This window comes from Felis catus, chromosome B2 (genome assembly GCF_018350175.1).
Source record: "Felis catus isolate Fca126 chromosome B2, F.catus_Fca126_mat1.0, whole genome shotgun sequence".
In the NCBI taxonomy this organism is placed as follows: Eukaryota; Metazoa; Chordata; class Mammalia; order Carnivora; family Felidae; genus Felis; species Felis catus.
The window spans coordinates 7007286-7031800 of NC_058372.1; the positions used below are offsets into that span (position 1 = coordinate 7007286).

Genomic DNA, 24515 nt, shown 5'->3' on the forward strand with positions numbered 1-24515 from the left:
GAGAGAGAGAGAGAGAGAGAGAGAATCCCAAGCAGGCTCCTCGCTGTCAGCACTGAGCCCACTGGGGGGCCTGAACTCTCAAAGCAGGAGATCATGACCTGAGCGGAAAACAGAAGTTGGACGCTTGACCGACTGAGCCGCCCAGGCGCCCCCTAAAGGTACAAGGATGTTAACTGCACATCGAGTAACGTTACTATGGAGATGGTATCTCTCCAGTGTGAAATATTACAGACAGAAGGCCTACCTCTCTTTAAAACGGCCAGCCTTTGGGGGCACCTGGGGTGCTCAGTCGGTTGAGCCTCTGACTCTTGATTTCAGCTCAGGTCATGATCTCAGGGGAATGGGATCAAGCTCCACCTTGGGCTCTGGGCTGAGCATGGAGCCTGCTTGGGATTCCTCTCTCTATCCTTCTGCCCCTCTCCCCCACTTGCTCTCTCTCTCTCTCTAATTAAAAAAAATGGCCAGCCTTTCTTTTTCTGTCAGAATGTTTATAACAATAAACTGCAACCACATAACAATGTTTTGTTTTGTTTTTAACATTTTCATATATATATATGAAATATATATGCTCATATATATAGGCTCATATATATATGCTCATATATATATATGCTCATATATATATGCTCATATATATATATGCTCATATATATATGCTCATATATATATATATGCTCAGTATATATGCTCATATATATATATGCTCAGTATACATGCTCATATATATATATATATATGAGCATGTATACTGAGACTTTTACCAGCTACCATATTTTTTTATGATGGCTGACTGTGCTTTTTTCTCTTGTAGTAATAGCAAAGTCAATAACATTTTCTTTTTTTTTTTTAAGTATAGTTATTTTGAGAGAGAGAGAGAGAGTGCGCACCAGTGGGGGAAGGGCAGAGAGAGAGAGAGAGAGAGAGAGAGAACACCCCAAGCAGGCTCCACACTGGCAGGGCAGAGCGCGACATAGGGCCCCAACTTACAAACCATGAGATCATGACCTCAGCCAAAATCAAGAGTTGGAGGATTAACTGACTCAGCCATCCATGTGCCCCAAAGTCAATAACATTTTTACTGAACAGATAAATCTAAATTGTTTTAATGAGTGTGTACAGTTGCAAATTCTCCTAGCCTGATGTACTTCAAAATATGTTTATGATAACCTCACTATTAAATAGTTTATTAGCTGTGTATATGATTTATAATAAAACTATATTCCTTTGGGGCACCTGGGTGGCTCAGTTGGTTAAGCATCTGACTTCAGCTCAGGTCACGATCTCACAGTTCGTGGGTTTGAGCCCTGCGTCAGGCTCTGCGCTGACAGCTGGGAGCCCGGAGCCTGCTTTGGATTCTGGGTGTCCCTTTCTCTCTGCCCCTCCCCTGCTCATGCTCTTTCTCTCTCTCAAAAATTAATTAATCAATTAACTTTTAAAAAACCGTATTCCTTCAAGAATGCGAAGAAGGCATTACTTCTGTTATTGCTGCTGACAAGCCAGCCACCAGAGCAAAGGGCATTTCTTGTCAGGCATCAGGTCTTCTTTTCCAACTATCAAGTCTTTGTCCTTGAGATACCACAATTTCACTAAGACGTCTATGGGATTATTTTTACTCGTTATGAGGGATACTTGAAGACTTTTACTCTGAACTCATGTCTGTCCTCAACTCTAGACAATTCCCTATGTTTTTATTTGAATTTTTTTAATGTTGATTTATTTTTGAGAGAGACAGAACACGAGCAGGGTAGGGGCAGAGCAAAGGAGACACAGAATCCGAAGCAGGCTCCGGGCTCCGAGCTGTCAGCACAGAGCCCAATGCGGGGCTCGAACCCATGAACTGTGAGATCATGACCTGAGCTGAAGTCGGAGGCTTAACTGACTGAGCCACCCAGGCACCACCCCCCCACCCCGTTTTTATTTTTTTAATTTTTTTTTTCAACGTTTATTTATTTTTGGGACAGAGAGAGACAGAGCATGAACGGGGGAGGGGCAGAGAGAGAGGGAGACACAGAATCGGAAACAGGCTCCAGGCTCCGAGCCATCAGCCCAGAGCCCGACGCGGGGCTTGAACTCACGGACCGCGAGATCGTGACCTGGCTGAAGTCGGACGCTTAACCGACTGCGCCACCCAGGCGCCCCACCCCGTTTTTAAATAAAGCCTCTCAGATATTTCCTCAGATCTCTTTTGGAACACTTGTATATATACATTAGGTCATCGCAATCTATAGCCATGTCTCTTACACATGTTTGGAATCTCTGTTGTGCCACATTCTGCAAAATTTCTCAAAACCATAGTCCCATGTGTTAATTCTTTGTGTCTGATTTCAATTATCAGTTATCCCAATTTGTTTCGTTTCAGCAACAGTGGTTTTCACTTTACGAATTTCTAGTTTTTTCTATCTACCCTTCGTTACTTTATCTGTTTTGGTTTCCTACTTTCTCATTCTCTTCGTGGAGTTAATCATTTCTCTGTCCCTTCATAGATTCTAAACACGCTTCTTTTAAAACCATACCAATTTTAAAACCACTATGGAGATTTTTCTCTCGTCGTCACTTAATCTGTCATGATTTCATTTCCTGCTGCCAAGCGGTGGCTGGCCCCAGGTTGTCCGGCTGTAGGGCCATCTGCCTCTTCGTGCCTCTGGAAGAGGCAACATTATAAATGGCGCATCCCCACAAATTAGTCAACCCGGGCTTTTTCAGCTGCCTTTTCAGTGTCTGGAAGCTCCACGCTAACCGGGCAGTGAGACCAGCTCTGTGTCTCCTGAATTTGAGGCCCCTATTTCCTACAACCCCCCAGGATCCAGACACGTGGGCTCCTCTGCGTGCTTCCGGTCCGTGATCCCAACCCTCCTGTAGTGTCAGTGCCTCTACCTTTCTGCATGCCATATTCCATTTTCTAGCCTATCGATACATTTAGCACTTTGAAGTTACTTAATTGTATCTTTTATATTTTATCTGCTATTTGCCATATGTTGGATCAAAAAGGGAAAGTCTCAAAGCATGAATTTATAGCATCTTAATTAGGTGTCAGGAAGTTATAAAATGCCATGCATACCCTTCCCTTAGTAATTTGAAAGTTAATGGAGGAGAAAAAAATTCTATGCATGAAATATTTAGAGAATACAAAACAGATTCTAATAATAAAAAAAAACTTGTACCCATTTATACAAAAATAATCAGGGAAGACTTTATGGATGTGGCAGGAGTTGAGATTTTTCTTAAAGAATGAGCAAGGTTTGGATGGATGGACATGAAATATATGAATTTTAACCTCTTTACAGATTTACTTCATTATATGGCCTGAAGAGACAGTTTATGTACTTCCTTTAGTGGTTTTGAAGGATACAAAGACAGTGTGTTAAAATTGTACAGCTCTGGGTACACAATCAAGTGGGAGTATTGAGAGAAAACAATTTTATGGGGATCCTAGCAATTTCATGTAAAAAGTCATCCTAGGAATCATTCAATTTTGGAGAAACGGATGCAAGGGGAGAAAATGTGTGCATGTATCTATCTATGTCTGCTGAGAAATATTAAGGCTGCAACTACTATGCTATTGCAGGGACATGAATATTCTTCCAGGAAATTATTAGCAACAACTAATTGGATCGGTATTGACTAATTTCCCGGAGAAATCCAGTATCTAAAGCTAACTGTCTCTCATTTCCCTCTGTACCCAAGTTCTCAGCTTTAAGCTACTTCATAAACTTCTCCTCTGCTCAGAAAAGTCTAAAAATAATTGCACTGCATAATGTTCTAATGTCCTTCTGATGGCCGCTCTTCGGGGTTCATCACACATGCCAAGAGCCCTTCAGTGGATAGTAAAAAGAGGCAGGACATTTACAAATAGGCTCACAGTTTATTTAATGCCTCTGTTTAAGTCTCTCTTATTCAGACTCTGCCTAAGTCCACTGAGCCATTTTACAGAAATAGTAGATATAATTGGCCTTGTGCCTTGTTAGTTCTGATGATTAGCCTGACTCAGATTAACACCATTCCCAGTGGGAAAAAAAATGTAGCTCTTCTTGTGCATAAAGAAGAGGGCAGGCTTCAGCCACAGGCTTTGGTAAGTTCTACACATAGAAGACCATATAGTTTCAAAGTAGGTGATGGAAATCAGGAGACAGAAAGATTAACCCTCAAGACATGTCTGTTTTAACTCAGCCTGATTTCCATTTACTGCAACCCTGACATTGGAATAAACCTGTTGAATGTATTTGCCAAATGCGACCAAGTGGTAAAACATGATACCTCCATTTAAAGTTTTTTTAATTGAATGCACCTGGTGCTGTTCTCTTCCAATTTACGTTAATGCCACACACAGGCAAGCAGGACCTAATTACCAATTAAGCAATAAAGCTGTTTATAAGGCCAAATGTTCTCTGGGTCCAGTCAATGAATTGTGTGTGTGTGTGTGTGTGTGTGTGTGTGTGTGTGTGTGCATACATATACATATATATGTGTGTGTGTATGTGTGTGTGTGTGTATATATATATATATATATATATATGCGTGCAGGTGTGTGTGTGTGTATAACTATAGTTATACACACACACACATCTGTAGACACTCCATACTTCTTAACCTTTGTTACAATTGTCAACTTGTCTGGTTTTATAGAGATGTCTTGTGGGAAATGATTTGATCCTCATAAGTGATGAAAGGGATTCCCTAATTATATAAAGTCCTGGTCATTTCAAGTCTAAAACTGAGAATCTTTAAAATGCATGAAAAATAGTTTTGTTTTGTTTTCTCAAACGGTCATTGAGGGAGTCCTCTGATTCTGTATGTGGCTGTTTATGATCTCAAACATTGCTCTGGCACTGACCCCGATCCCCTGACTAAAGCTTTCTCCAGAGAGCTGGTATAAAAGCTCAGGGTTAGGAAATAGAAGGGCAATTTTGTGTCCTTGTACTTGACATTGTTATTGTCAAAACTAAGGCAACCGCAAGCCTGGACATTCACTGCTCTCTATACACTATTTTTTTTAAGTGTACTTATTTATTTTGAGAGAGAGCAAGAGTGGAGGGGGTGCAGAGGGAGAGGGAGAGAGAGACTCCCAAGCAGGCCCCGTGCTGACATATCAGCACAGAGCCTCATACAGGGCTTGTCTCATGAACTTTGAGATCATGACCTGAACTGAAACCAAGAGTCAGACGCTTAACCAACTGAGCCACCCAGGCGCCCCTTACTATATCCTATTGATGCAAGAACACTGAAAAGAGAAATCTGAGAATTTTCATGATTTGCTTCAGTTTAGGAACTTTGCCCCTAGAACCTGAACCTGGTTGTAGCATATAGGCTGATTGTAATTCAGTTCAGTTTTACAAAAATGTACTGAGCATCTGCAGGCACTGGGAATGCAGGGGTGAACTAGACTACATCCTTGTCTTCTGTGAGCTTACAGACCAAAATGTTTTGTGTCACCTTTTCCCTTACTTGTCATTGCCATGCTTACCACCATGGTGACAGATCACTCCTGGACTTAACCATCAGTAGACAATAGTTCCAGATTGGCTGCCCAGTTTTAGTTGTGTGAGTGTGTGTGTGTGTGTGTGTGTGTGTGTGTGTGTGTGTGCATGCCTGTAAGAGAGAGACAGAGACAGAGAGGAACTGCAGGCGAGGAGAGTTGAGATAGTCCTGCCCCTTCGTCAATAGCATCACAGCTATCAGTCTGTCCAAGGGCAACCTAATCCTGGCCTCTTCGTCCGCCTTGATCCTAGCTCTCATCCTCTCCCCTCATACACGCACATTCCAGAGGGAAGGCCATAGGGGGTTTTGCCTGTGTTGGTGTTCCCCATTACACTAATGCAGTCCATGAATCTCATTCCATGTTGTTCCCACTAAATATGTCTTCAGGATCTGTCCAAGTTGTTTTATATTGTACTGTTGGGGTTTGCAACTGATATGCGTTATTGTGCACCACTAACTATAACCACCTTTTACTTCTTAATTCCTCTACTGGCAAATGCTTGGATTACCTCCAATTTCCCTCTCTCTCTCACGCTCTCTCTCTGTTACATGCACACACACACACACACACACACACACACACACACAGGCCCCAATGAAAGTCCTCATTTCTATTTACCTACTACGGGAGAATTTCTTTAGGACACAAAAACTATTCAAGGTATCATAATCAGAGAGCGATTTAATCTAGGAACAAAGAGCTTAAAAATCACTGGAAGGGCCAGTGGAATGAGGACAAGTGAGAGCCCTCCTGAGATTCAGGGACTCGGAGAGCCTGAGCACTGCAGCTCCCCACCCCCAACACTGAAGTGGGTGATTCCCAGCAAGATGTCCAGAGGCCTCTGTACAATGTCACTGTCCCAGACCCAAGCATTTGCTGGCCACCAGAGCAACATGCACCTCCCCCGCCCAGGCCACATGCAGGTATCTCCTGCAATCCTGGACTGCAGGAATTGTTGGAAAGTAGGCCCCAGGTTTCCAGGCCTTTATCTATAGGGAGGAGCACATAGGAAACAGCCCCTCTGTGTTACACTCTCCCTAACTTTATCTTGCTAACCTTCTATGGATTTTTTTTTTTTTACTGTACTCTTTTTAGTTTACACGAGTTCTCACCAATTCTGAATTTTTTATATAGTGTTTGGTTCTTTTTTTCCCCCCATGGGTGTGATATATTCTCTTTCTTCTCTAGAGATACTAATAATCATTCTTCTGAAATTTTCTTTTCTGTACTGTGTTGATTGCAAGCATATCTCTTTTTCTTTTTCTTTCCGTCTCTTGGTTTCATGTGAATGTCTTTCCCTTATGTATCTTGTGGTGATGTCTGTCCATTCTTGTTTAAGAATGAGGCACTCAAGGGGCGCCTGGGTGGCTCAGTCGGTTAAGCATGTGACTTTGACTCAGGTCATGATCTCACGGTTCCTGGGTTCAAGCCCTGCATCAGGCTCTGTGCTGACAGCTCGGAGCCTGGAGCCTGCTTTGGATTCTGTGTGTCTCTCTCTGCCCCTCCCCTGCTGGTGCTCTGTCTCTGTATCTCAAAAATAAATAAACGTTTACAAAAATTAAGCAAAAAAAAAAAAATGAGGCACTCACGTGACACTTAAGTAGGAATGCGGCTTGTTCTGTGAAGGTCTCCAGTGCTGGGTGACCCTGATGAGTAGGACGTATCATTGGAGGATGCCTAAATGGCATTGTCTGGTGGTCTCCTCTCTTGAACTGGTTGGTTTTCCAGAAAGGAGATCTCCCACCTGAAAGGGAGAAGGTGAAGCTATGGGATTTGGAAGTGGTGTGACCTACTGGGGCTGAGGGGGCTTAGTGGAGGCAATGAGCCCAGGAACAGGGCTAGAGTTCAGTTTGTAGGTACTGCTCTAGTCCTCATTCAGAAAGATGACTCATGGGGGCACCTGGGCGGCTCAGTCGGTTAAGCGTCCAACTCTTGGTATCGGTTCAGGTCATGATCTCATGGTTTGTGGGTTGGAACCCCAAGTCCGGCTCTGTGCTCACAGTGTGGACCCTGCTTGGGATTCTGTCTCTCTCCCTCTTGCTCTCTTTCAAAAATAAATAACACTTAAAAAAAAAAAAGATGACTCACAACCTCACTTCTGCCTTTGCCTGGGTCTGTTGTACCCAAACCCAGAGTCTACCCGGACCAATCTGTCCACATGGCCACTTCTAGTCTTCTGCTGGAGTAGAGGAAGCCTGTCACTAGCCCCCTAAGTCTGGGAAGATGATCTTGGAGTCCAAATGCCTCTCCTTAAACCTTCATCTTTCCTCCTGGCTGTGGCCCCATCTGATTCCCACCTTCAGCAGTGAGAGATACCTCTGGTTCCGGGGCATGTCCTGGATTCTCACATAGGGTCAACATGTTCCTTCTTGTTTGGCCCTGCCCTGCCCTCCTCCTCTTCTACAGGCTTCACTACACCCTCCGTTCCATAAACGAGCGACTACATGCTTATATTTCCCAAGTTTCTAAAATATGTTCTTTTCTGATGTTGTCTCATCCCCGTTCCTCTTTTTCCTTGAAAATGTGTGCTTCCTTTGTCTTTCTCTTCTGTATCATTTTAGTATTGTTTGGAGGAGGGAACAGAGATAAATATTAAGTTCGGCTTCTGCCACGCTGGTAGGTAATCAGTAAAAATGTTCAATGGGAGCCTTCTGAATGGAAGTATTCTTATATTTTAAAACAACAAACTTGAGGAGTTAAAATGCATGCATACCAGGGAACATAATCAATGGTGTTGTGATAGTGCTCATGGTGACTGATGGAAACTACACTGGGGGTAAGCACAGCATGATGCACAGATTTCATCATGTCACCATGTTGTACTCCTGAAACTAATATAACAAGGGTGTCAACTATACTGCAATTTAAAAAAAAAATGTGTGAGTACTGACCTCTGTCTGGATCGCCATCCATTCTTCCATATTCCATTTTTTATGAGTTCTGTAGTTATAATCTGTTTTTTGATGATTTTATCCTTCAATGCAATAAAACATCAATACTATTTTCAGCCTCTGTGAGTCAAATATATTGAAATATGCCCCAACAGCTGGGCTAATTATCTTCAAGCGTGTATATTGTTTATGAAGAAATGCGTGCTGGAGTGACTTATCCAGCTTACGCTCCCTTAAATATCTTAAAAATGGTTATGAACTAGATCAGAAGTCTGTTATGAATCAAAAGTCAAACCTGTGTGCTAAAGTCTCACCCATACTCTGGGCGAATTTCAATTTGATACCCAGAGGATTCTTATTTCATCCAAATATTGTTCACACTTCCCAAAGTGAATTTCGCATACTTCCCTTCTGAAGTTGCCACTGAATATATTATTTTGATTCGCGTTGTCAGGAAGTACCTAAACATGTGTCCTCCTTGGTCGGTGGCTTACGTTCTTCGTGAAATTCTATCAATCACGGGCTGCTCTGGTATGTGCAGGAAAGTGTGAAGAAGTAGGAGTTCTAGATCTTGCTGTGTTTTGTGTGCTCGAAACTACTCTTGGTCTCAGGTCTTCTCATCTGTATAAGAAAGGGCAGGGCTAAATCAGTGATTCTCTAAGTACAGCAAAATCAATGACAAGACAATGTGGGCATGTCTGTCCATACAGTTGTGAGGGTGGTTTTGAGAGTCAGGCACACCTGGCTTGAAATCCCAACTGTCCTGCTTACTCGTTTTGTGACCTATTATTTAGTTTTTCTGAGGATAACATATCCTTATCTGTAAAATTGAGGCAATAATAAAAATTCTCACTTACATGCTTTTATGTGAGTGTGCAAAAATTAAATGTCATACAGTTTGTAAGGTGTTTAACATTAGCAACGACAATAAAACCAACATTACTGTGGCATCGAAATGGTGCACTGGGCTGTGGATAAAAACCAAATCATCATTTATTCACCTATTCAACATTTATTAAGCACCTCCCTAATCGCCAGATGTTGTTCTGAGTGCTGATGTTATAAAATGTCCCCACCTATGGAGCTGACTTATATTTTAGTGAGAAACACAAGAAAAATACGATAGAACAGGATATAATGGAATATCAGTCACATGCAATGAAAAAAGGCCTCGAAGTAAAATAAAGTAGGGCGAAGGAATACAGAGTGATCTGGCATCGTGTGTGTTCTTTTATGCAGGGAATCAGGGAAGGCTTCTCTGAGGAGGCAACTTTTGGGTAGGGACTGGAGTAGAGTAGGCAGATACCTAAGGGAAGAGCTTCCGGGCAGCAGGACCAGGGTGTGCAAGGATCCTGCGTGTAAGCAAACTTGTTGCGTTAGAAGAACAAGACAAGGAGGTGACATGACTGCAGACAGGGAGGGCAACTATAGACATAAAGGTGGAGATGGGGACAGAAGCCTGATGGGTAAGACGTTGAAGAACATGTCAGAGACTTTGGACGTTACTGTAAGTATGATTAGAAACCACACCTGGAGTATCATGATGGAGGAATTAACATGACTTAAGTCTCACGTACACGTGGGTTTGAATCCCGCCTGGGAAAGATGCTGAAACCCCCTGGCTTGTTTCTCCACTTGTTCTTGGAAGGGCTCAAAGAGACAATGCATGTGAAAGCAACAAACACAGGGTTTGGCATAAAGTTACCCGCTCAATATCCTTAAACATTAGAGATTCTTCATCTTCACCTAGAAGTCTGGGACAAGAATGGATCAGTTTGAGCCAGTGCTTTCTTTCCCACTGGTTAATCCCACCTCTTGATATGATTTCCAGTTTAGCCACTCCTTTCTTCTATAATAATACATTAATTAAGAGCAATTAGCTATACTGTCAATGAATAACAGGACTCACTGGTTACTAGTTGGTGATACTTTGAGCAAACGAGGAATATGAGTTGCATTGTGACTGACAGGGTGGTAAGGGGGAGTGTATCTCATGGGACACACTGCATGACCCACACAAGGCAGCATGATCTTGGGACATAGGGCAGGAAAGAGGAAGTTAGATTATAGCAGCCTGGGGGGAGAAGGAGCACAGATGAATAAAATGTTGTCCTCAGACAGCCCTGCAGTCCAGGCTGGAATTCATTTTCTTTCTCCAAGCTTGAGAAGTACATATCACATGAAGCCACACAGAGAGTAACAGACGCGCTCATGCAGGAGGTCGAGATCTTAGAGCCAAGTGCTTCTCAGGTTCAAGGCTTGACACCGGAGGCTTTCCTGGACTAAGCATTTCATTTTGGAAAGCACATTTTCCATTTGATCTTTGCTTCTTATTGGGTCCTCCTTAATTTCATCTTTTATTAGAATATTTGTATTGGGCCATTGCCTTTCAGTGACTCAGCTAAGTGGATATTCAGGGCTGTGGATTTCTTTTCTATCTAAAGCAATCAACTGTGCAGATCTAAGAGTAGAAGATTTCCAAAAAAATATAGACTTTCCTGACACTGATTCAAAGAAAGCTTGCCCGCCTTGGACGTCATCTCGCTTGACTATTATACAACATTTTAAGTGTTGTTGGGGAAAAAAAAAGTTTTCTAACATAATTGTACCTGAAATGCTAGTGAAGCCTGAAGCAAATTTTAATTATAATAATGTTCTCCAGGTCTGCTCCATATGGAAATTCATCTTACATTTTGCATGACATGATTTAGCACCTTGATAGCAGATGTAGTACGTGTATTGAAGTTGCCATATAGACTGAAACTCACCCTTGGATCTCCAGGTTTCCAAAGTTGAAAATGAAGGGAACATGAGTCCAGACTCATTTCCAACTCTTGTCTTCATCTAACTGGAAGGACGGGGATGTCTCCACACTGGCCTCAGGAGAGACTCACGACTTTTCCCAAAGTATATCTCCCAACAACCCTACAGTAGTCCAGTAGGTGTAAGAGCTGTGACGTAATAAAAAGTTGGTGTTCTGCACCGTTCCAATCAAAGTGCTAAGTGACAATGCGTGAGAGTCTAGAAGATGATTCCTTTTGAATCATATGAGTGGATTCCCCCAATCTCTTCTCTTTGCTATCTTCTCATAAAGAATTCAATGTTCGCTACGTATGCCTATAAATTTGTGGGCAGTTGCTAGTTCTTTTTACAATTCCAGCTGCTTCTAGTTCTTCTCAGGTAGGTAGGAAATACATTATAAATAAATGAGAAAATAGTTTTCATTGGGTAACATATGCCTCAATCTTTCTTGCTTCTTACTATTGACTGAATTATATTTCCACTCATTCTTTCTTTCTCTGTTCTGATTTAAAGCTAATTGCACTAACTCTCCTCTGGATTCTGTATTTTTCCTACCTTCTCAATGGACTTGCCTCATCCATGACTCTCTCCTCTTCGAATTTTTCAACCTTCATTAGATCCTCCCACTCCAAGCTCTGATGAAAGATCTTTCCTATTAGAGCTGTGATTTGCTCAGTCCTCCGTCCCCATCAAGCACACCCTTTCCATCTTTTCCCATCACTGCTCGGAGACATTACTTCCCCATTATCTCTTGCTCCTCTGCTCGCCTCTTTCTTTAAAACCTCCTTTTTTAAAATTACTTTCTAACTTCCATGTCCAGTGACTTCTCCTCATTCCTGACCACACATTACATTTCTTCTGAATTTTAAAGTGTTGCCCACTCACTCCTTCTCAAAAGTCATACCAACCTTCATTCCCTTGCCACAGTCCTTTAAAAATGTAAATATTTGGGGCGTCTGGGTGGCTCAGTCGGTTGAGCGTCAAACTTCGGCTCAGGTCACGATCTCGCAGTCTGTGAGCTCGAGCCCCGCGTCGGGCTCTGTGCTGACGGCTCAGAGCCCGGAGCCTGCTTCGGATTCTGTGTCTCCCTCTCTCTCTGCCCCTGCCCCGCTCATGTCTGTCTCTCTGTCAAAAATAAATAGACATTAAAAAAAATTTTTTTTCAATGTCAGTATTTACTGACAGGTATTTTCTACCAGGTAATAGGTTAGTTATCAGAAATAACTCAAATGTAGGCTCAAACTGAATAGATTTCATGGTCCAAGCGGATAAACAAACATGTGCTCACAAAGAATACACAAGACCTTCCCACACTACCTGTTCTGATAATACTTTAGATGAGATTTCCAGAGACTTTGTCCTAACAACAGCAACAACAACAGCAAACACTTAAATTAATCCCTAACTATCTTGTGTAAAATCTCTCTAAATGCTTTACTTGACTGGCAGGAAAGCAAAGGAAATCTCCATGCCAGAAAGAATGGGAAAGCATGAATCAAGAGAGATAAACGCACTCAGGACATAGTGCTTTCTCTTTGAGAGCTGTCAGATCCTCAGTTGTAATGGCAGACAGATGTAATTTGGAGGGAAAAAAAACATGGCACCCAATCAAAGTAGATGTCTGAGCAGGGAAAGCCGTTCCCCCTCATCGTTTTCCACCACAGCCCATCCTCCAATTGCACATAAAATGTGGACTTCTGCAGGATGACTTCCTCACCATTACCTATTTTTAAAAAAGGAAAATCTGTGAGGCACCTAGGTGGCTCGGTTGGTTAAGCATCAGACTCTTGATTTTGGCTCAGGTCATGATCTCACCGTTCAGGATGTTGGGCTCCACGCAGAGAGTGTAGAGCCTGTTTGGAATTCTCTCTCCCTCCTCTATCTCTGCCTCTCCCTCACTCGTGTGCTCTCTCTCCCTCTCTCAAAATAAATAAACTCAAAAAAATAAAAAAGGATAATCTGGGATACCTAGATTCAGAAAACCTAAACAAAATAGGTACAATGAAATTGGTACTTGAACATAACACAGTGGGAAAGAAACTGGACACCAGAGAGGTCAGAAATGACTAAAATATTAGCAGCAAAAGCCAGAAGCCAATGAGATAACATCTTAAAGGTATCATGAGGAAATTACTTACAACCTGGAATTATACATTCAACTAGATTATCTTGTAAAGGTTATGGGCATTTAGAGAATTTATAGCAAAAAATATCCCCCACAAATGTTCCTTCTAAAGACCACTTTAAGAAGAAGAAAGCTTTATGCCAGAATAAATGGTGAAGAAAGAAAACACTAAACATTTGGGTATATATAAACAAACATTGCAAAAAGCAAGGATAACAACTACTTCCTAGGGGGTAATAAAAACAAGATTAAATTGAATACTTATAATAATCAGCATATAAATAAGAAGTTGGAGTTAAATTACCCTAACTTTATTATTCTTCAGCAGGATGGTAAATACTTAGTAATTTTAGCATCTGAAAGTTTCTAGACTAACCACTAAAATAGTGGAAATAGACTCTACAACTACAAAACCAGTAGGAGACTTTCTCTCCCACTCAGGATGGAGTAGGAGCAACCAGACTTACCCTCCTCTCTGAAACAACGCAGAAAACCAGAGAAAAAGATCAAGGACCAGGAATCAGTTATATTTATATATACCAGAATTGAACAATTACAAGTAGAGATTTTTTTGAATATTTGAATGTTTGAAATTTGAATAAATGCTCCCAAATTAGACATTTGGGAATGAATCTGACAAATGATCAAGACTTGTTTGCTGCCAACTAAAAGATGTTCTTGAGAGATATCATGTAAGACCTAATTAAGTTGTGAGATATATTCTCTTAATGGTGTGGAAGACTCAATACCACTAAGATAGCAATTCTCTCCATACTGATTTATAGATTTAATAAAATCCCAATCAAAACTCCAGAAGCTTTATGGAAATTGACCAGGTGACTAAAATTCTATGGAAATGTAAAGGACCTTACATAAATGAAACAACTTTGAAAAAAAAAAAAGATGATTAATACTACCTGGTTATAAGATTTGGTTTTAAATCTAGTATCAGTAAAATATAGTATTTAGGTCCACAGACACAAGTCAATCGATAGAGGAGAACAGTGTCCAGAAATAGGCCCATACATAAAAACTTGATTTTTTAAAAAATTGCAGTAGAGAAACACTAGAGACCATTAATTTTTTGAAAAAAAGTAGAAAGATAATTCAGTGGAGAAAGGACAGTCATTTCAACATATAACACTGGGTAAGTGGATATCTTTTTGAAAAAGAAAGAAAGAGAGGAAGGGAGAGAAAAAGAGAGAGAGAAAGAAGAAGAAAGAGAACAAAAGAAAGAGAGAAATAAAAGAAGAAATAAAGACAAACGAAAAAGGGAGGGAGGAAGGGAGGCAGGAGAAATTATTTCAGTTTAATCCTGGCACCATATTCAAAATTTAATTGGTATGGATCATAGACCTAAGTGTAAAATGTGAAACTATCATACATCTTAAGAAAACACAGGAGAAAAATCTTTGTAATCTTCACTTAGGCAAACATTTCACCGTTATGACACTAAAAGTACAATCTATAAAGGAAAAAATATGAGTTCGATATCCTTCAAAATTTCTTTTCTCAAAATTTCTTATGAAAAGATGCTGTTAAGAGAGTGAGAGTTTGGGGGCACCTGGGTGGCTCAGTCAAGTTAAGCATCTGACTCTTGATTTTTGGCTCAGGTCATGATCTCACGGTTTGTGAGGCTGAGCCATGTGTTCGGCTCCACACTGACAGTGCAAAGCTGCCTTGGGGTTCTCTCTCTCCCTCTTTCTGCCCCGGCCCTGCATACCCTCTCTCAAAATAAATAAACTTAACAAAGAGGGAGGGAGGGAGGGAGGGAGGGGGAGAGAGAGAGAGAGAGAGAGAGAGAGAGAGAGAGAGTTTGTTGAAATAAACCACATGGAGAGAAAGTATTTATAAATCATATATCTGATAAAGAACTCATGCCCAAAATATGTAAAGGATGCTTACAACTCATAATTTAAAACAACAACAATCCATTAAAAGAGTGGGGAAAAGATTTGAACAGACACTCTAACAAAGAAGATACGCAGATGAAAACATGAGCGTGTGAAAAAAGTGTCCAAATCATTAGTCACTAGGTAAAAGCAAATCAAACCTGGAAGGAGATACCATTACATAGCTATCAGAAAGGCTAAAAATAAAAAGACTGACAGTAACAAGTGCTGACAAGGATACAGAACTGGAACTCTCCTATGCTGCTGATATGGACAGGAGAGGTACAACCACTTAGAAAAGATTTTGTCAGTTTATTTAGACTTTAAATACACACCTTCCATATGCTCTAGCCATTCTACCTCTAGATACTTCTGTGAAAGAAATGGAAACACATACTTGTAAAAAGACTTACACATGAATGTTCATGGCACCTTTATTCGTATAGCCCCAAATTGACAATATTCAATACATGAATAAACTTTATCGATACATGAATCAATGGAAACACTAGAGTATATCCATTCAGTGGAATACTACTCAGTAAAACAAACAAATCTACAGAGATATACACCAACATGGGTAAATATTACAGACCTGTGGTAAGTAAAAGAAAACACGCAAATATAGGACATATTTTATTATTGGTTCATTTATAAGAAAGTTAGATTGAGTTTGGTTAAAAGCTATACATAAGTTCATAGAGAATTAACATCTGAAAAATATTGAGTCTTCTAATCCACAAAAATATTAGTTCCCTTTATTTTTCTAGATATTCATAATTTATCTTAACTGTAATTTTTAGAGTAGAATTATTGTGCAACTTTTGTTATATTAATTTCTAGGCACTTAATGTTCTTGATATAATTTTTAATGTAATTCTTTTTTTTTTTTAATTTTTTTCAACGTTTTTATTTATTTTTGGGACAGAGAGAGACCGAGCATGAACGGGGGAGGGTCAGAGAGAGAGGGAGACACAGAATCGGAAACAGGCTCCAGGCTCCGAGCCATCAGCCCAGAGCCTGACACGGGGCTCGAACTCACGGACCGCGAGATCGTGACCTGGCTGAAGTCGGACGCTTAACCGACTGCGCCACCCAGGCGCCCCAATGTAATTCTTTTTTAAAATTTATTCTCTATGGTTTAGTACAGCTAAGTAATATATATATATTTTTTTATTTTTACAGCAGGCCTAACAACATTTTGACTTCACACATTATTTCTAATAATTTATACATTGGCAATTAACAATAATTTATTGTTTTGTCATTTCTACATATGCCATCATTACATATGGATTCCATGCTTGCTAATAATTTTTATCATAAAAAATGATCAATTTTAGTAAATGCTTTTTCCACACTCTGAGTATTACTTTAAGATTTCTGCATCTATTTCCATGAAAGAGATGGGACAGAAAATTTCCTCTCTAATAATATTCTGTTCAGCATTTGATATAAAGGTTATACTGATGGGAGTGATGCCATCAAGGTAGCAACATAATTCATTGCTGACTTCAGTCCCTCTCACAAGACGACCAACTCATAACTATGTAGACAAGACACCATTGTCAAAATCCCAGAACACGGGAACGGGGCAGAATCACCCACCTGGACCACAGAGACTGCGAAAGGCTGAATTAGCAGGGGAAAAGGAACAGCTGTATTCTGACTACATCAATCCTCCTCCATGCTGGCACAGCACCACACCAAGAGGGCTCCCCTGGGCCTATGGACTCTCCAGTGGGGAAAAAGCCCACGGTAGACATCCAGCTCCCTAAAAGTTGTGGGATAATTCCTGCGAGGCCCACTTGGGTCTCACCTGACAGATATTGTGGGTTCCTCTTAGCACTTGGATCTTGGCAAACTGAGGTCCTCCTCACAGAGGTGCTTGAGTAAAGATCCCAGCCAGTGGCTCTGGCCATCTGCAGAAACAAGCTGGTGCCCTGTCTGGTCAGGTTGCTTAGTGCACATTTCTGCCCGATTTGGATCCCCAGTCAACAAGCCCTACAGGCTTTGGAGACTGTCCTACCATTCCACCTAGGCCCGGAAGAAACTACGTGGCCCTGCCTACTGATAAACACAACCCCAGCCCCACCTAGCCAGGAAGCCTAACAAGAGCACCCACGAAGCTGAGTAGCTCATTCTAAACACCTACTTACAATACACCTAAGCAGGAAACCCTGCCAGTGGCTCTGTCCATCTCCAGAGCCAAGTCAATGGCCCTATCTGGCCAGGGAGCTTGGTAGACATGTATGCCTGACTCTGGCCACCACCCATCAAGCCATAATTGCCATAAAGCCTGGTCTATGGCCCAGCTTGGGCAAGGAAGTAAATTTGCAGTACCACCCAACTACTGAGTATAGCATCCAATCCCATCCTACTAGGAAGCTTGACCAAGGAGAATCTGGGCAACCATGGGGCCCATCCTACTGTCAAATTTGGGCAAGGAACCCAGCCAGCAGTCCTAACCAACTGCTCCCACCCACCAGCAGATCTCAGGCCTAATAACTCAGGCAGTGGCCTCGCCCAAATAGAGACCCCAAAAGCGAGTTCCACATGTCCAAGGACACTAGCTGACCCACCCAGAACCCCAAGTTCAGTGGACTGGTGAAAGACTATTAAAGCAAACCTGTAATGTCTGGAAGAAGAGATTATGTAATCAAATGCTCAAATATCAGTGCAAGGAAACATGGATCATGAAGAATTAAATGAACGTAACAACACCAAAGGAAATTAATAAATCTCCAATAACTGACCCTAAATAAATGGAGATCTATAAACTATCTGACACAAAATTCAGAATAATTCTCTTTAAGAAGTTTAATGAACTACAAGAACATGCAGACAGACAAGTAAACAAAATTAGGAAAATAATGCATGAACAAAATGAAAAGTTCAACAAAGAAATAGAAAACTTTGACAAAACAACAACAGTGACAAAACAGAAATCTGAGAGCTGAAGAATACAGGGGTTGAATTGAAGAATTCAATAGAGAGCTTCAAAAAACATACTCAACCAGTCAGATAAGAAACAAGGAAACAAGAATCTACAAAACAGAAAACAACTACAAATAGGTAATAGGACCAATAATTGCTTTAAATGTAAATGGATTAAATTTACCAATCAAAAGACATAGAATGGTAGAATGTATAAATACAAAATAACAACAGAAGTTCCAATGATATGGTGCCTACAAGAGACTTACTTTAGCTTCTAAGACACACATGAGACTGAAGGGATAGAAAAATATTTTTCGGGGTGCCTGGGTGGCTCAGTCGTTTGAGTGTCTGACTTCAGCTCAGGTCATGATCTCACAGTCTGTGAGTTTGAGCCCAGTGTCAGGCTCTGTGCTGACAGCTCGGAGCCTGGAGCCTGCTTCAGATTCTGTGTCTCCCTCTCTCTCTCTGCCCCTCCCCTGCTCATGCTCTGTCTCTCTCTGTCTCAAAAATGAAAAATATTTTTCAAGCAGATGTTAACAACAACAACAACAACAACAAAAAGTAGAGGTGGCTATACTTATCTCAGTCAAAACAAACTTTAAGCTTAAAATAACAGGAGGTTGTGCTGGGATCATATACCAAGTTGGGAGTGTTCTCTTATTTTTTTAATTCCCTGGAAGATAATGTGTAAGGTTGTTGTTATTTCATAATTAAAATGTTTGGAAATTTTTACTGGTAACATTATCTGATACTGGAGGTGGGTTTTTTGCATATGTATGTGTGTATATGTATACATGTCAGAAGGCAACAGAGGAAGAAGGTTTTAATTATAGATTCTATTCCATTAAAAGATATAGGGTTATTTGCACTTTCTCTTTCTTCTTGCTATAGAGCTGACAAAATTCTTCTAGCAATGTGTTCCTTTCATCTAAATGCTTATTTTTTATATATATGAGGTGTCTATAATATTCTTGTATTATATTTTAAATATCTGTGGAATCTTTAGTGTTGCCCTCCTTTTCATTCCTAATAGTGGTAATTTGTTTTTTTCTTTCATATGTACATAAACACTTTCTTGAACTTTCTCTGTTTGGTTAGTCTTTCTATAAGTCTATCAGTTGTCTTGTCCTTTGAAAAAAAATATGTTTCTATTTCATATATTTCTACTATTATATATTTTTTCTTTATTTGAGATTAATTTATTATTCTGTTTTTCTAATTTCTTGAGATAGTTAGTATGGTCATCAATTTCCAGCCTTATAAATTTTCTAATATATGACTGCAAGACTGCAATTTTCTTCTTAAACTCAGCTTTAACAGCATCCCAATAATTTTATGTCTTAGTTTCATTATCACATAGTTAAAATATTTTTTTATTTCATTTTGATTTCTTATTTGACCATCATATTATATAGCTTAATTTACTAGAAGTTCAGTACTTTTTAGTTATCTTTCCTTACTGACTTTTAGCTTAATTAGAGTCTTGGATCCTCAAGACTACAATTTTGGTCTCTGTTCCTGCCGGATTGCCAAAATCTCTACTGGTTATTTTGTCTCCTAGTAGAGGCTCTCTGTCTGAGACTTCAGATCCTAGGTCTCTTGTCCTGTATCCAGAATTGGCAAACACCCTGAAGGTTAAAGCGGATTCTCTTTCTCTGCGATTGTTTTTGTTTTCCTAAAAGTCTTGGTTGCCACAGCAGTTCTCCAGTTCCTTTAAATAGACCAATTCTTAGTAATATTTCTCAGCTTGACAGGTATTCTCAGTGAGAACCCCAGTCTGGATGAAATCATAGCCCAAAGTAAACACCTTCATGTTTCATTTTTTGTTTGCCAATCGGTGTTCTTAAAGATCATCACCAAAATTATTTGTTTTGCCACCTCAAAATATAGCACCTACGCTGTTTCAATTACTCCTTTGTTGTTAATAGTGGTCTACTTTATACTATTATCCAATGATAGTGTATGTTCTTGAAGGCAGAGACTGGTATCTGATTAGATTTTCCTGTAGAAATCCTAGTTGGTATATTTAAGGAAGAAGTTTTAAAGGAAGTGGAAGGAGGAGTGCCTGGGTGACTCAGTTGGTTAAGCATCCTACTCTTGATTTTGGCTCAGGTCATGAACTCAGGGTTCATGAATTTGAGCTCTTCATGGAGCACTCTGCACTCACAGTGTAGAACCTGCTTGGGATTCTGTCTCTCTTTCCCTCTCTGCCCCTCCCCTGTTCACGCACGCATACAATGTTCGCTCTCTCTCAAAATAAATAAACTTAAAAAAAAATTTTAATGTTTATTTTTGAGAGAAAGAAAGACAGAAACAGAGTGGAGTGGGGGAGGGGCAGAGAGGGGGACACAATTCAAAGCAAAGCTCCGGGCTCTGAGCTGTCAGCACAGAGCCTTACGTGGGGCTCGAACTCACAAATGGGGAGATCATGACCTGAGCCAAAATCAGACTCTCAGCGAGCCACCCAGGCACCCCAACAAAATAAATAAACTTTAAAAATAATAATGAAAGAAGTGAAAGGAAGCACTGGAAGAGGAATAGTAGAAAAAGAACCCAAATGAAAATAGGAAAATATGATCTATTTTTCAGAAAAAGACTAAAAAAAATCCTATGCAGGAAACAATAAATTCTCACTTCCCAAGCCTTACAGCCCTTCATAATTTTATATCATGTTTGCCTCATCACATTTTGTCTGATTAATTAAAATGAGATGGAAAATTCCTGATTACTTTCTCTCTGAATTTCATTTGTCAGTAACACGTCTTTCTTCCACCACCACATGAAACAGAAAAGTACTGAATTGCATTTCTTACCAAAAAGCAGTTTTTACTGGAATACTGGGAAGCAGGGATTGATATATTTTTATCAGCACTTCCCCAACTAGTTACATCATGTTATTTTGTGTACTGTTCCCATTGACAGCGATGCTATGAAAAGCCATGGTGCATGCTGGGTAATGCAGACTTCGAGCATTCGCACTCCATTAATTAATTCATCACCTAAAAGCTAAGTATTGATTTTTTAATGGTTTTACAAATCTATTTAAGTTTCAGTGATGTGATTAAGAGGATATGTGTTTACTGTAAATTATCTAACAAGTACAATGGTATTACTCTCAGAAATAGTAAACAATTTAGCTTGTGAGAGAGAGAAAAAAGATTGGTTAAAATATTTTTGCAAATACTGACTATTTAATAGCTATTACAAGCCATTAAAATATGGCTTAAAAACCCTATTATTTCAAACCATGGGTACTATGGTTCTTGATTTTCAGTAAGAATGAGATCATACACCCATGATTTTTTCCCCAATCCTACTACAAATTATAGTGAGATAAACATTCTTTGATTACTAGCGTTGGTCCAAAATTTTCACTTTAATTCTTATTGTGGAATATTATGGAAGATGTGGAATTAGTTTACATTTTTCTATTTTCATTCCCAGAAATTGTTTGGGCTCACAAATCATTTAGAAATATTCCTGCAGGTATGTATTTATAATATTTCCCTTATTTTTTATAATAATGGAAAACAAAATCATGCAATGTATTCTTCAATTCTTAAAATGAGGTTGACTTCATAAATTTACTAAAACTTGAAATTGTGTCATTTATGGGATAAATTGCTTTTTAATTGCAACAGAGATAAATAGAGTACTTTGGAAAGCATAGGCATTGCATTCAGAAGAAATAATTTCATATGTATACTTAGAAAAGATAAGAGTCATTTATATATCTGCACAAAGTTAAATATGTCCTTTGATGGTATTCAACATGAACTGTCACAGGCTACGACAGCGACATGTATGCTGTGGCTTATCTTGAAGAAATTTTAATGCAAAGCCTATAAAGATTCTGATGATATTTTACCAAAAACCCTACCATTTTTTCTTGTAGTACAGTGCAATACAATCTGAAAATCCACTCTCCCTGAAACATTTCAGACCATGCTAACATACGTGGCTGAGGAATGCAGAGAATGCTTCTTTCTAAAATTAAAATGGAAAAAAAAAGCACTGGTCATTTGATAATTAGGTGGATACTTATCATCTTTTACTACATACTCTGGAGGAAAAGGCTGCATTATTTTTACTGGGAACAGTTGCTGTGATTACTCAGTTTTTAGGTGACATCCAACTGGTAATGGGAGATAGGAGGCTATTTGAAGCTATTCATCATGCAGAGATAAAAAGCCTGCAGAATAATCCGGCTAGGTCTTTTGATAGCATTAATTAGCAGCAGAGTGAAGGTTGGTGTATATCTGTGACTTTCTTGTTTTTTTATTCTCAGTGTCAAAAAAAGGGGGGAGACCCATCAGAATGCTTCATATTTTATGAATAAGAAGAAGATATGTTTTTACAATTAAAAGCAAATATGCCCATGTGCATACGTTTTTAGCTTAGGGAAGGATGTACCCCTTTTTTGAGGTTTGGTTCCTCCCTAGGGCTCCCCAAATAATCACCATTTGGCATCTCTTACAAAGTGTTGGTAATTAGGATTTTAAATAGGCTTTTGTAGATTAGGAAGAAATGCTCTCATTTGTGGTTAACTTCAAATGAGTTTCTGGACCCTCAAAATGAAATTAAACAGTTACTTATTTACATATTTCTGCACACATCCCATCCTTCTGCATCGGTGTTCTACACATAAACATAAACCCACAATTCTACTTAATTATGCCACCAACAGAGGGTCATCAGAGACCTCTACTACTTACGTTCCCATTTCGGGAAAATGTACTCCATACGTTTCTCCACAGTAAATGGACTCAGAAAGCTATATAGAGTGTGGTCCCATGAAGAAAATACCAGAAAATACAGATCTTTGGGAGGGAAAAGACCCTAAATTGTGATTTCCATATCAGAATGAGAGAATGTTCACCACAGTTGTGGAATGGAACAGATTACAGGGGCAGGCCACGTGGGAATGGTCAGCGTGGTGGCGTCCATCAAAGGCAAAGGAAAGGACGAAGTGAACACATTTGGGTTCAGAGATGGGATTGCAGAGTGGAGAGATCAGGTCCTTGGGTATGTCTGATCACAAAAGAGAAATGTACGGTTTGCCAGCTGAGATACAAACGTTTGGATCCGTATCCATATCTATATTTATATATCTACTCCATATCTGTATCTAACCTCTATCTACAATCGATACTGAATCTACATCTATGTCCATAGGCACACATGGATATAAATATACACAGAGATAGACACACACATCTGTATCTTTCCCCTCATCTCCACTAAAATAGGCATAAGCCAATGCAATGACTTTATAAATGTTTTAATTTATTCTCTCAGGAACTAAATGGGAAATAACCTTTTCAATACCACAAATAATAGTCATAATAATAATTTAATTTTTCATGTTTATTTGCTTATTTTGAGAGAGAGAGAGCGTGTGCACACGAGCAGGGGAAGGGCAGAAAGAGAGACAAGGAGAGAGAGAATCCCAAGCAGGCTCAAACTCACGAACCACGAGATCAAGACCTGAGCCAAACTCAAGAGTCAGATGCCCAACCGAGTAACCATCCAGGGACCCCAATAATAATAATTTAAAAACTGTATCATGAGTCCATGAGTGGAGAGTTATTCAAAATGAATATCTCTGATACTTTTGTTATTGTTCATGAAGCTGATCTGATAGACCTTAGGCTACTGCCTACGGAAAATAAATACAAGAATAAAAATCATTATTAGCCTCAAAGTATAAGCAGCCAGAGAAAATATTTTCTGAGACTCTTAGAATAACTTGGTATTTAATCATTTAACAAGTATTTATTGAGCACTTACTATATGTCAGGCACTATTCTAAGCACCGGGGATAAGGCAGTGAATGATTCAGACAAAAACCTCTGCCTTCATGGAGCCTCCAATATAGTAAGGAAACAAGACAATAGTTAAATAATAAAAGAGGGAATAGGAAGAATGTCTGGAGAGGTGGATAACATACAATAGGGTAGCCAGGAAGACCTCATGAAAATTATACTGAGCACATGAAGCCAAAGACGAAGCTTTCTTCATGCGGGAGGGCATTTCCATTATTCACACAGCAGCCTTGGTTTCGTCCTGCTGCTGAGGGAGCCTGTATTCATTCACCTTGAAATCTGTATGATGGAAACAAACATGCAAATCCAAAATGGCTCTTTCCAAACGGTTAGTCCTTCACTAACTTTGTGGCCTTGGGCTAGTTATGGAAGGTGTCTGACCCTCAGTTGTCTCATCTTTGCAATGGGATTAATAACACTTCATGAGAATCGGGAGTATTTGTGCCAAGAACTTGGAGGGCACTAAATAAGTAGTCATTTGGCTGTATAATTATCTAGAGTATACAAAAGGTAAAATTTGCCACTGAGTATCCTGTATTTTTGATAAGATCTACATCCTCTGGT

The 24515-nt window shown here is 39.8% G+C and overlaps 1 long non-coding RNA gene across 1 annotated transcript in view; it reads right to left on the reverse strand.

Annotated features, from left to right (window-relative positions):
* LOC111560409 overlaps positions 1-12214 on the reverse strand; it is a 208824-nt gene extending 196610 nt beyond the window's left edge. The window contains exons 1-4 of the long non-coding RNA XR_006597502.1: positions 12078-12214; positions 11136-11318; positions 8368-8988; positions 7066-7220 (exon numbers count right to left, since the gene is read on the reverse strand). This is a non-coding gene — a long non-coding RNA (uncharacterized LOC111560409). The remainder of the gene's footprint in view (positions 1-7065; positions 7221-8367; positions 8989-11135; positions 11319-12077) is intronic.
* Positions 12215-24515: the final 12301 nt, after the last annotated feature.